General features: G+C 44.1%; 1 long non-coding RNA gene and 1 pseudogene across 1 annotated transcript; both read left to right on the top strand.

The window, feature by feature from the left end:
* The first annotated feature begins 29 nt into the window (after positions 1 to 29).
* Positions 30 to 9333, top strand: LOC148033252 (pyrophosphate-energized vacuolar membrane proton pump 1 pseudogene; annotated as a pseudogene).
* A 1258-nt stretch (positions 9334 to 10591) lies between these two features.
* Positions 10592 to 11138, top strand: LOC148033251 (uncharacterized). Its single transcript, XR_015691451.1, has 3 exons — positions 10592 to 10690; positions 10833 to 10925; positions 11014 to 11138. It is a non-coding gene; the product is annotated as an uncharacterized LOC148033251 (long non-coding RNA).
* Positions 11139 to 11682: the final 544 nt, after the last annotated feature.

The raw sequence follows: 11682 nt of genomic DNA, 5'->3' as shown, positions 1-11682 counted from the left end.
TCATGAGTCCACCATGAGCTTAGACGAAGATGCAAATGATTCTGACCAACCACCACCAGATCGCTATCGCAATTGGTCTCTTGGCCTTCGAGCATAAGTCCAGGCCTGCCTGCAATGGCTACACCTTCCTCGACAACAACGGCACCCACAGTCACAACATCGTCAATGGATCATCAGACTACGACGAGGAGGATAGATTGGATGAGGAATCAGATGCAGTAGCTATTATGAAATGCGCTGAAATTCAGCAAGCTATATGCATAGGAGCCACATCGTTTTTGCTGACAGAGTACAGGTATTTGGTTTATTTCATGGGCATATTTGCTGTTGTCATTTTCTTGTTCCTGGGATCTGTGAAGGGGTTCAGTATTAAGCCCCAGCCTTGTAGATATGATCCAAAGCACGAATGTGCCCCAGCTCTCTTTACAGCGATTTTCACTACAGTTGCATTTATATTGGGAGCTTTGACGTCCATAGTGTCGGGATTTTTGGGCATGATGATCGCAACATATGCGAATGCTCGCACAACTTTGGAAGCCAAAAAAGGGATAGGCAAAGTATTCAAAATCGCCTTCCAATCAAGTTCGGTGATGGGTTTCTTACTTGCTGCTAATGGCCTCATAGTTTTATACATCACTATAAAACTGTTCCAACCACTACAAGGGAATGGGGCAATAGCGACGCCGATTAGCGACGGCGGATATCGGCGTCGCTATAGGCGTCGCTATTGGCGTCGCAATTGGCGTCGCTATATGCGTCGCTATTTGCGACGCAAATAGCGATGCATATAGCGACGCCAATTGCGGAAATGCGACGCAAATAGCGACGCAAATAGCGACGCCAATTGCAACGCCGCAGGGAAAAAAAGCACGGCCGAAACCAGAGCGCCGTTTTCATTTTCTTTTCTTCGCCTTTTGAGAGCGAGAGCGAGGGAGAGAGCCAAGGCTTTGTGAGAGAAGAGGAGGAAGAGACTTGCTGCCGCCGCCGCCGCCGCCACCGCCACCGTCGTTGTTCGCGAAGGAGAGGAGGAGCCCTCGTTGCAAAGAGAAGCCGCCCACGCTCGCCATATCTCATTGGTGAGTCTCCCTCTCTCTTTCTTTTACTTGTTGAAGGTTTTAATCGTTTATTTTTGTTTGTTTAGGAGAGGAAAAGAAAGAGAAGGAGAGGGAGAGGGAGAGAGAGGGAGAGAAAGAGAGGGAGAGGGAGAGAAATAGAGTGAGAGTGCATTCTCTCTCTCTCTCTCCCTTTTGCTTGTTTAATGTTTAAATTACTTTCTTCTTTGCTTGTTTAGGAGAGGAAACGAGAGAGTAAGAGAGAAAGAGAGGGAGAGGGAGAGGGAGAGGGAAAGAAAGAGAAAGAAAGAGAAAGAGAAATAGAGGGAGAGGGAGAGGGAGGGGGAGGAAATAGGAGAGGGAGAGAAAGAGAAAGAGAGGGAGAAGGAGGGAGAGTGCATTTTCTCTCTCCCTCCCTCTCCCTTTTGCTTGTTTAATGTTTGAATCACTTTATTTTTTGCTTGTTTAGGAGAGGAAATGAGAGAGAAAGAGAGTGAGAGGGAGAGGAAGGGGAAGGAAATGAGAGAGGGATAGAAAGAGAAAGAGAGGGAGAGTGCATTGTATCTCTCCCTCTCCCTTTTGCTTGGAGGATGTTTAAATCACTTTATTTTTTGCTTGTTTAGGAAATGAGAGAGAAAGAGAGATAGAGAGGGAGAGGGAGAAAAAGAGAAAGAGAGGGAGAGGGAGAGGGAGAGGGAGAGGGAGAGGGAGGGGGAGGGGAAGGAAATGAGAGAGGGAGAGAAAGAGGGAGGGGGAGGGAGAGGGAGCGAGGGAGAGGGAGAGGGAGAAAGAGGGAGAAAGAGGGAGGGAGAGGGAGAGGGAGGAGGAGGGAGGAAATGAGAGAGGGAGAGAAAGAGAACGAGAGGGTGAGGGAGAGGGTGAGAGAAAGAGAGGAAGAGAGGGAGAGGGAGAGAAAGAGAGGGAGAGGGAAGGGAATGAAATTTAAGATAATATACGTATTGATAATGATATGCAATGTGCTTTGCATACGGCCACGTACTTCATCAAAATTAACCCAAAATTATTGTTATAGAAGAAGAAACCCTTAAATTGAGTGTAGGATAATTTCTCTCAGGTCTTATGACTATGAGTAAAATTGGTTGAAATAAATTTTATTACTATAGTTATAAAATTTCATAGATGGCGCGCATTAATTTTAAAATGGATCACTTATACTCAAAGCCGAGATATAACAAAAAATTATCTACTGGGACAAGCAAATCGTTGAGCATGATACAAGGCCGAGATATAACATCGGAAAATCTCTTGACTACTACATACAATGCAAGGTTTATGGTCAACTTGCAACTTGACGTACATCTCCATAAAGCTATCCATTTAAGCCTCGTTTGCTGTAATGTAGATAAGATGGCAAACGAAGAAGGTCCTATTGTTCAAGACCGCGAGTCGTATCTTAATCAGCGTGTCCCATGTCCTTGCTCTCAATGCAAGTTGGCAATTAGACGAAAACGCCGATTGTCTATAGAACACGTACGACGATTTGGCGAGTTTCAATCTGAGATCATTGATCAGGCGATTGCAGATTTTCAGCAAACGGTAATTTGAAGTTAGCATTTTTCATGCATTGTACTCTCAAGCTAATTGAAAACCATACACAATAAGATTGGGTCTTGTTGCCAAATTTTGTATCCAGGGGGGTGATGTCTCGACCCAAGGGAGAGTGCACCCTTTGCGGCCAATTAGAAGAGTTTGTGGACGTGCGATGGATGGATGGTAGGAGCCAATCAACCACTTGCAAGGCCCATCTATATCGTCAATGCCAGAGGAGACAGACAACCTTCCCGACTTGCCTACAATCTTGGAGCCTGAGATGGAGGCAATGATCGATGCATTGATTCCCATGGATGTTGAGACATCTGACCCGCTTAGAGAGGAAGCATCCATACCATTATATGATGGGTGCCGAGTATCTCGGTTGAAGACATTGCTTGCACTCTTAAGTGTGCAAGCAAAATACGGTTGGAGCGATACGAGTGTGACTGAGTTATTCAGGTACCTTACACACAGACTTCATTGTTTTTTCTTTAAACAGTATTATTGCAAACATGGTTGGATTTTTCAAGGCGTTTTATGATTTTTTCAGGTTATTGAAATATCATATATTGCCACCTGCAAACACCATGCCTGAGTCTCGTGATGATGCACGACATGTTTTACGGAAGCTTGGCATGGACTACAATAACATCCATGCATGTATCAACGACTGCATATTGTTTCGAGATGAATACGAGACTATGGAGACATGTCCAAAGTGTGGTGCTCACAGGTATCGACAGGACTTGCAAGGGCAGACCATCCCTCAAAAAGTCCTCAGACACTTTCCGCTCATCCCCCACATAAACCACATGTTTCGCACGTCTGCCATGGCAAGCTTGACAACGTGGCATGTGCAGAATAGGTCTACGGATGGAGTGCAACGAATATCAGCAGATTCGCGCGCATGGAGCCACATTGACTCTACCTTCCCAGGCTTTGCGCGAGAGCCAAGGAATCTTCGGCTCGGTCTCGCCATGGATGGTGTGAACCCATTCGGTCTTCGCTCGACTTCTTACAGTTTGTGGCCTATAGTGCTTGTCAACTACAACATTCCTCCATGGCTTTCTACGAAGAAAGGACATCTTATCCTTAGCTTGCTTGTCCCGGGCCGCTACAAAGTAAAAAATATGGACGTGTATCTTCGTCCATTAGTCGATGAGCTTAAGATTTTGTGGGAGGAGGGGGTCACGGTGCAAGATATGAGCAGGCGCGATGGTCGGCGGTCAGCCAACATTCGAGCCATTCTCATGTGGACGATGCATGACTTTCCGGGATTGGGAGAGTGCTCAGGTGAGCAGACCTTTGTTCACGCCGGTAATATCTATATTTTATTTCATTCAATCAAGTATTCACTAGGTCGTGGATCGCCTTGCAGGTCTCGTTACCTCAGGTTATCATGCATGTCCATTGTGTGGGCCACAGTTAGACTCCCAAAGGTCACGAACCATGAAGAAGATGGTATATCAAGGACACGCCGCTTTCTTGCCGGAGGATCATGAACTCAGGGAAGGTTTTCTTGGATGACCTTCAGCACGTATGAACGCTGCAAGCTAGTACGAGCTGAAAATGGTAAACCCGGAATCACATCCAAATGGAATGCGACGGTTCTCAGTTTTCTACGAGTTGCCATATTGGACCCACTTACAGGTCAACCACTTGTTGGATCCCATGCATATTTTCAAAAATGTGGGCAGCTTGCTATGGGACCACATCACAGGAAAGAGAGACACTATAGGGTCACGAATGGATTTAAAGGAGGTAGGTAAGATGGAGGCGCTTTGGCCACAGTCGAGTGCTGAAGGGGGAGTGCAGCTTCCTCGCGCTCCCTGGGTTTTGTCTACCAAAGAAGAGCACATTGTGAAGCAAGTAATCAAGTCTATCCGCACTCCGACGGGTATGATGCATTCTCTCAGGTCCGCATCTTCTAAAGATGACCAAATGTCTGGGCTAAAATCCCATGATTGGCATAAGATATGTCAGGTTTGTGAACAGAATGGATTTTAATTAGCGTGGACATTTTGAAATTTGAAAAGTGACCATTATTCTTAATGCTTTCTCATTTGTGGCAGTTTGTCCTACCGATCGCGATCACGGGATGCCTAACTCCAGAAATTCGCGGGGCCATTTACAAGCTGTCGACTTTGGTGCAATGGATCTCACAGAAAGAGATTAAGACGTCCTCTATTGAATCCGCAAGGCGGGGAGCAGTTGAGACGGTTTGTCTCTTTGAGAAATACCTGCCCACTAGCATGCTCACGATACAAGTTCACCTTCTTGTGCATCTTGTGGACGAAGTGGAGATTGCTGGACCTGTCCATACGCGATGGATGTTCTCCCTGGAGCGCTTCATGAAAACCCTGAAAGGCTTTGTGCGACAACGAGCTCGTCCGAAAGGTAGCATGGTGGAAGGTTGGTTGGTGTCAAAGGCGTTGGTGCATATCTCACAATGGCTACCAACGGTGGAACCAGACAATGAAATGCTATGGACGCTCAAGGACGATGACAGGCTGACTGGAGATGTGGTGGTTGGAAATGGGGTAGAAAAAAGAATGGATGCCTCAATGGAAGAGAAGGTGAATCACTTTTGTATGTTGCACCATGCCTCCATGGAGACGTGGCTCGCCAAGTACCAGATTGCAAGGCAAGATCGAGAGGAAGCGCGAGCTGAATTCCGACGCAGTACGCGTCACCGACCGATTCGATATCCTGAAGGCATGGAGGAGATGCCGCGGTTTATGTCAACACGATGGTTGCATGGAGCCTTGATCGCAGCATCCAGCGAAGGGACAGGTCTCAATGGAGGAGTGGGAGTTCTCGAGGGGATGTAGTCCAAAGGTAATGAGGGGTTTAGAATGTGTCGTATCTGAATTTGTTTGCTACATCTAATTTGAGTGTTTCAATGTGCAGTACAAAATATATAGTGCAGCGTGGTCGCGCAGACGACATTTTCGGGTGGAGCGTATTGACAAAATGCGCTTCACAATGTACTGTGGTGTCATGGCAAGGTTTGAGCAAGAGAGCCGGCGACGAGCAACGGATCCGAACACGGTTGTGGATGAGATGGAGTATTTTGGGAATTTGCAAAGTATTATTACGATGGATTACCATAGCTTCTCCATGATAATATTCGATGTGCAGTGGTTCAAAGTGGTACTTGGAGGAGCTGGCGCAACAGTTCGACGAGGTCCATTTGGATTTCTCGAAATAGATTCCGAAAAAAAATGGATAGATTTGCGCGACACCTTTGTGTTGCCGGCACATTGTGAACAGGTACAACTAGTCATTTGCTTGCTAATTGTAATACGACATGGTTTATGTCACAATGGTTTGAAGACGGTTTGTAAGTGTTTGTGAACAGGTAATCTTCTATCCAAATCCCCGACAACCTCGATGGTGGTATGTTATACTTTCAACTCCTCGAGGTGCGAGAGTATACGATCAAAGCGATGTTCCAGGCATAGACGAAGAAAATATGCAAATAGAGGGATCGAACTTACAAGGGGTGGAGGCCACCGCAAGCTTGGAGCCCGCATCGGCTAACAATGATGGAAATACAGAAGTCGTAGAATTTTTTGAGAACGAGGCAGACTCGTTCTTTTGTGGTGACATGTCTATCGACCTTCCAGTGTATGCAGAGTTGTGTCAGGAGATTAATATGGGACCATAGAATACTTCATTCTTGGAGAATTGTATTACTCAATTCGTTGTTTAGATCTTCCATAAAGGTAGATAAGATATGCATTTTAAGAGGGATTTTTCAAAAATGATTTATATTAATGTGCTTTGTATAGTTTAAATTGATTATTCTAACATTATTTTTTACATGTGCAGGTATCGACATTTTCAGGATGAGTCGAGGGATGAGCGATGAGGAGTTTCAGGAGATGATGGCACGTATGTCTCCAGATCAGCTCGCGAGATTCAGAGAGATAGCAGATCAGGAGCTGTCTCGTTCTTCGTCAGGGCGCTCTGCTAGATCAGCTTTAGTGCGATCAGATGCTTCAGCTTCGAGCAGACGATCTCGACGCTCGCGACTTGGGCCAGAGGGAGGGACTGCGACTGCAGGAGGATCAGGGGGGGCTGCTGTGGAGACACGGACGCGGTGTCTCCGTCTCGTCGTTCAGCTGGAGCTCGGTCACCTCCAGGATTTGTCACACCTATGGGGACGTCCACTCCAGTTACTCCAGCTTTTGCGCAGCCGTCGGCAGATGTCACGCCTTTTGGTGGCACTCCTTTTGGTGGCACCCCCTCTGGTGGCACTCCTTTTGGTGGCACCCCCTCTGGTGGCACCCCTTTGAGTGGCACTCCGGGAGAGGGTACCCCCGTCGGTACACCGGATGTTCAGAGGTCTCCTGGATATGCCCAGGAGCGTGGACGGAGATGGGAGAGGGCCCAGACGAGGCACACTCCTAGGGATTATGGATACCTAGTGGATGGCAGGTCAGGAGCCATCATCATGAATGATGAGGGGAGGAGGGTGATGGCTCGCATGAGGGAGTTGTGCAAACAAGTTTTTCGGCACAACGTCCTGGATCATTGGAGGAACATACCGGAGGGGAGCAAGGAGTACATAGTAGCATCCTTGCACGAGGAGTTCCCGGTGCCAGCCGCAGTGGATAGATTCTCTACGGGCTGGATGATGGATTGCATGCGTGCATATATGTCACATAGACGATCCGATGCATGCAAGGAAATCAAGAGTGGGGCTCCAAAGCCCGAGTGGTTAGATGCAGATGACTGGCGCCGACTGAGGGAGGAGGCTACAAATTCGCCAAGACGTTGGAGTCAGCAGCGGGAGGCGGCGAGGGCACGAATCGAGGCCGGATCGGTACATCCTCTTGGGAGTGGCGGCCACAGGACATATTTGGAGGACTTTGTAAGTTTCTCTTTTGTTTTGCTTATTTGTTTTTTTGAGATATTCTTTGTACTGACAATCATGTTTCTAACAGTTAGCATTTTGTTTTCTTTGCAGCACTCCATTACAAATCGCGATCCGCAAGGCCTTGAGACTCGATATGTAGAGAGGCATGGTCTCAGATCACCGATTGTACAGATGCGGCGGCCCAGTAAGTCACTCATCTTTCATGTCCGTAGTTACCATGAGATATTTGAATGCATTATTGTATGGTGGATTGATATGTTGTTTCTTTTTCTGCAGAATCCGTTTGATGCTCCTTTACAGCGGGAAGAGCTTTCGGGGGACGACGATTTGTAGCTCGCCCTTGGATCCTTAGCGCTCACATACCTTTAGTTTTTAGTCGCCCGATCTATGTAGACATTTTCTATGTATTAGTGATATTGTTTTATGATTGTACCTATCGCATTTTATGCGATATCATGTATTTATTTCATCTATCAGTTTTATGATTTCAGTATACATTCTTTTTGTTTGCAAACGCTTTGTATGCAGCAGTGCAGAAACTATTTTGTATGGCTCTCATACAGCACACAGTGCCACAAAATTTTTTTTCTCTGTTACCGTCGCTATTTGCGTCGCAAATTTACTGCACGCGTCGCTATTGTCGTCGCTATCAGCGTCGCAAATTATCTGCAACCGTCGCTATATGCATCGTTATTTGTGTCGCTATATGCATCGCATTTGTGACGTAAATAGCGACGCATATAGCGACGCATATACCGAGGCATATAGCGACGATTCTATGGCGTCGTCAATAACGACGCTTTTTGCGACGACGGGGGCAAATTTTGTTGTTTGTATTTTCGTCGCTTTAAACCTCTTTATAAGGTCTATATCTTGTAGTGAACTTTATTACAAGGATGATTGGGAGGGCCTTTTTGAGGCCATCACTGGCTATGGACTTGGATGCTCATCCGTGGCTCTATTTGAAAGGGTTGGAGGTGGAATCTATACCAAAACTGTGGATGTTGGAGCAGATCTTGTTGGAAAAGTAGAAAGGAATATCCCAGAGGACGATCCGCAAAATCCAGCGATCATTGCTGACAATGTGCGTGATAATGTGGGAGATATTGCTGGAATGGGTTCAGATTTGTTTGGCTCCTTTGCTGAAGCTTCTTGCGCAGCTCTTGTTGTGGCTTCCATGTCATCATTTGGCACAAATCATGACTTCACTGCTACATGCTTCCCTCTACTCATTAGCTCTATGGGCATTGTGGTGTGCCTCATCACAACCTTATTCGCAACTGATGTGTTCGAGATCTCAAATCTAAGGGATATTGAATCTACACTGAAGAGACAGTTGCTAATATCCACCATCTTAATGACATTCGGTGCAGCTTTTGTTTGTTCGCTAGCACTACCATCCACGTTTTACATATATGATCCTAACGGTGGTGCAAAGATGGTTCAAAACTGGAAACTATTTTTTTGCGTTGGAGTAGGGCTTTGGGCAGGGTTGGTAATTGGCTACGTTACAGAGTATTTCACTAGCAATACATACAGACCAGTGTTGCTGATTCTTGTAGGATAGGAGCTGCTACCAATGTCACCTTTGGTTTGGCACTTGGCTACAAGTCTGTAATTGTTCCAATATTTGCTATTGATGTTGCCATCTATGTCAGCCATATCCTAGCAGCCATGTACGGGATCACAGTTGCAGCTCTTGGAATGCTTTGTACTATTGCCACGTGTCTAGCCATAGATGCATATGGTGCCATATGTGATAATGCTGGTATCGCAACCGGTCTCTGGATGACCATGATACTTCTTACACATCTCTCCACAAGAAGTGCAGCCGCAGTATAGACTATGAGGCCGTGAAGGCTTTCAAGATGGACAGATTTCTCAACCATAGGACTTCTTCAAAGTCCAGCTTGCGGCATCAACAGCCCCCAGTTGACAGCACTCCGCTCTCCAAATTGGTTTCTGTGATCCGTACTTTGGGGAAGCGCTTTCTCAGATTAGAAGAGATGAAACTGCAGATGTAGAGAGAGTCTGAGAAATTTCGTGATGATCTGGAGGCTAGGCATACAAAGATGTTCCTAGAGTCCCAGAAGCAGATTGCTGAGATGTTTGCTTGGGCTCTAAGCAGCAGTAAGAAAACTGATGAGCTCTTGCTGATGATTGTCGGTATTTTATTCATCATTTGATTATTCAAAATGTTTCTTTCTTCCAGCTGATTTTTGGCTCTTCATGCTATGTTTCATATCATTTTATCTATATTACACCTAATGCGTTGAAATTATTTCACGCTTTGTTTATAAGAAATGTTTCAAGCTGATGGGATGATATTTTATTTCATTCTTATTCCAGCTATTGAAATGTTCCAGCTGATGTTTCATTATTATTCCAGCTGTTGAGTTGTTCTAGCTGATGTTTCATTGTTTCTAGTTGTTGTTTGTCTATTTTCAGTTGATTCGTCTGTTCAAGCTCATGTTTATTCTACTTGATTTTTTATCTATTCTAGCTAAGGAGCTGATGTTGCAGCTAATGTGTACTCACTTGATGCACTTCTGGGGTTCCACTTCCAGTGTCTCGTGTCTCTCTTCTCTTCTCTCTTCCTCCGTTCCTCGTCTCCCTCGCGCACTGTTCAACAGGAAGTCTGTACGATGCTTCAAACCAGAAGGAGAAGTTGGTGAGCCCATAAAAGTATGAACAATGAATTTCTTGTTTTCAACCGCTCAATTTACTATCAGATAGTGTAAAGAACAGGGAAAAAAAGGTATGCGTGTTTTGATGTTTTATAAATGTCTCTTATGTTTCTAAACTTTGGTTTATTATGTGTACATAAAGGTAACAAAATCACAAATGATGGTACAAGAGATAATGGAACAATGAAAGCTAAGGAGGTCATTGGCCCTAATGTCTCTTCAAATCACGATACAGGTATATGTCTTTATTTCTACTAAACTTTGAAAATTAAAATTTGTACATATTTTACATCTTGCTTTATTAGGTGATTCATTTTGAGATTAACTAGCTTTAATTAGTCTCTTTGTCTAATTTAAAATATTCATAGTTATTCATATTTTTAAACTTTGAGTAATTGTGTATATATATATAAATATAGATTAAAGAACAAAAAAAGGTGGGAAAAGAGGTAATGTAAGAAAGGGAGATCAGGAGGTTACTTGCAATAATGTTTCTTCAAGTCAAGATGCAGGTACCAACTTTAAGGATCAAAAACTTGTACAAATTTGGTGACCCAAATTGATACAAAATATCTAATTACTTTCTTTTGTGTTATTGAAATTTTTCATAACCTTGTATTATCATGAGCTTTGGTTAACTCTATGTATATATAGGTAAACAAGTTACTAAAGATGACACAAGAGACAATGCAAGAAAGGAAGACATTGAGATTGCTTGCCTTAACACTTCTTCAAGCCAAGAATCAGGTATTACCAGCTTTCTTATGTTGATAACGAGTCATTTTTTGAAATGGTTATACTAACTAATGATATTTTATCACTTGAGTATCAATAGGAGTGATACGCATACCATCATATGATGATATCTATCGGCCACCCATGTTGAAATTTAGAGAAGAGGGTAGACAAACATTTATTACTTTGCAACATATTGGAGATTTAAGGGATAAAACAATCAAGGCACACATGTTGCTTAACTAGTTTTTAGTTCTATGCTTCTTTAAAATTATTTTCATTTTTCTTTTGGTTGCTAGAAGTAGATGTTGATGTCTTAATTTGTTTAATCTATTTTGATTATTAGATGCATGTTATTGATCCTTACTTAGAAATGATGACATTCTCTATATAATTTTCTAGTTAAAAATTTATTGTGCAATTTCTTGTTTGATATTAGCATGTCTAAGAGGAAGGGCTGTCAAGATTGTGGGAGAGAAGGAAGGAGTCTCGCTTGAAGCTTTCTTGCTTGCACAATGGGGGAAGACACACAAGGGTGGAGGCTGAAAACAGTTTTCCTCTTCTTAGTTGTGTAAGCCAAAAGAACTCTGGTACAAAGAAAATAGAAGAACCCTAGATATGGGTCTCAAACCAAACTCAACTAACTAAGGTGGCATACTAACTGAGCCACGAACTAGAGTAGATAAGGATAGCTATCATGTAGCTATTATTCAGGGGCGGTGTACCAACCGCATCTGCAATTGACAAGTCGGTGACATAAATACACAAC

Source organism: Lygodium microphyllum, chromosome 7 (assembly GCF_053477565.2).
Source record: "Lygodium microphyllum isolate KBCC chromosome 7, Lygodium_microphyllum_v1.1.10, whole genome shotgun sequence".
NCBI lineage: Eukaryota > Viridiplantae > Streptophyta > Polypodiopsida > Schizaeales > Lygodiaceae > Lygodium > Lygodium microphyllum.
The sequence above is the reverse complement of the archived record's forward strand: the minus strand, read 5'-3'. Positions and strand labels throughout refer to the sequence as shown.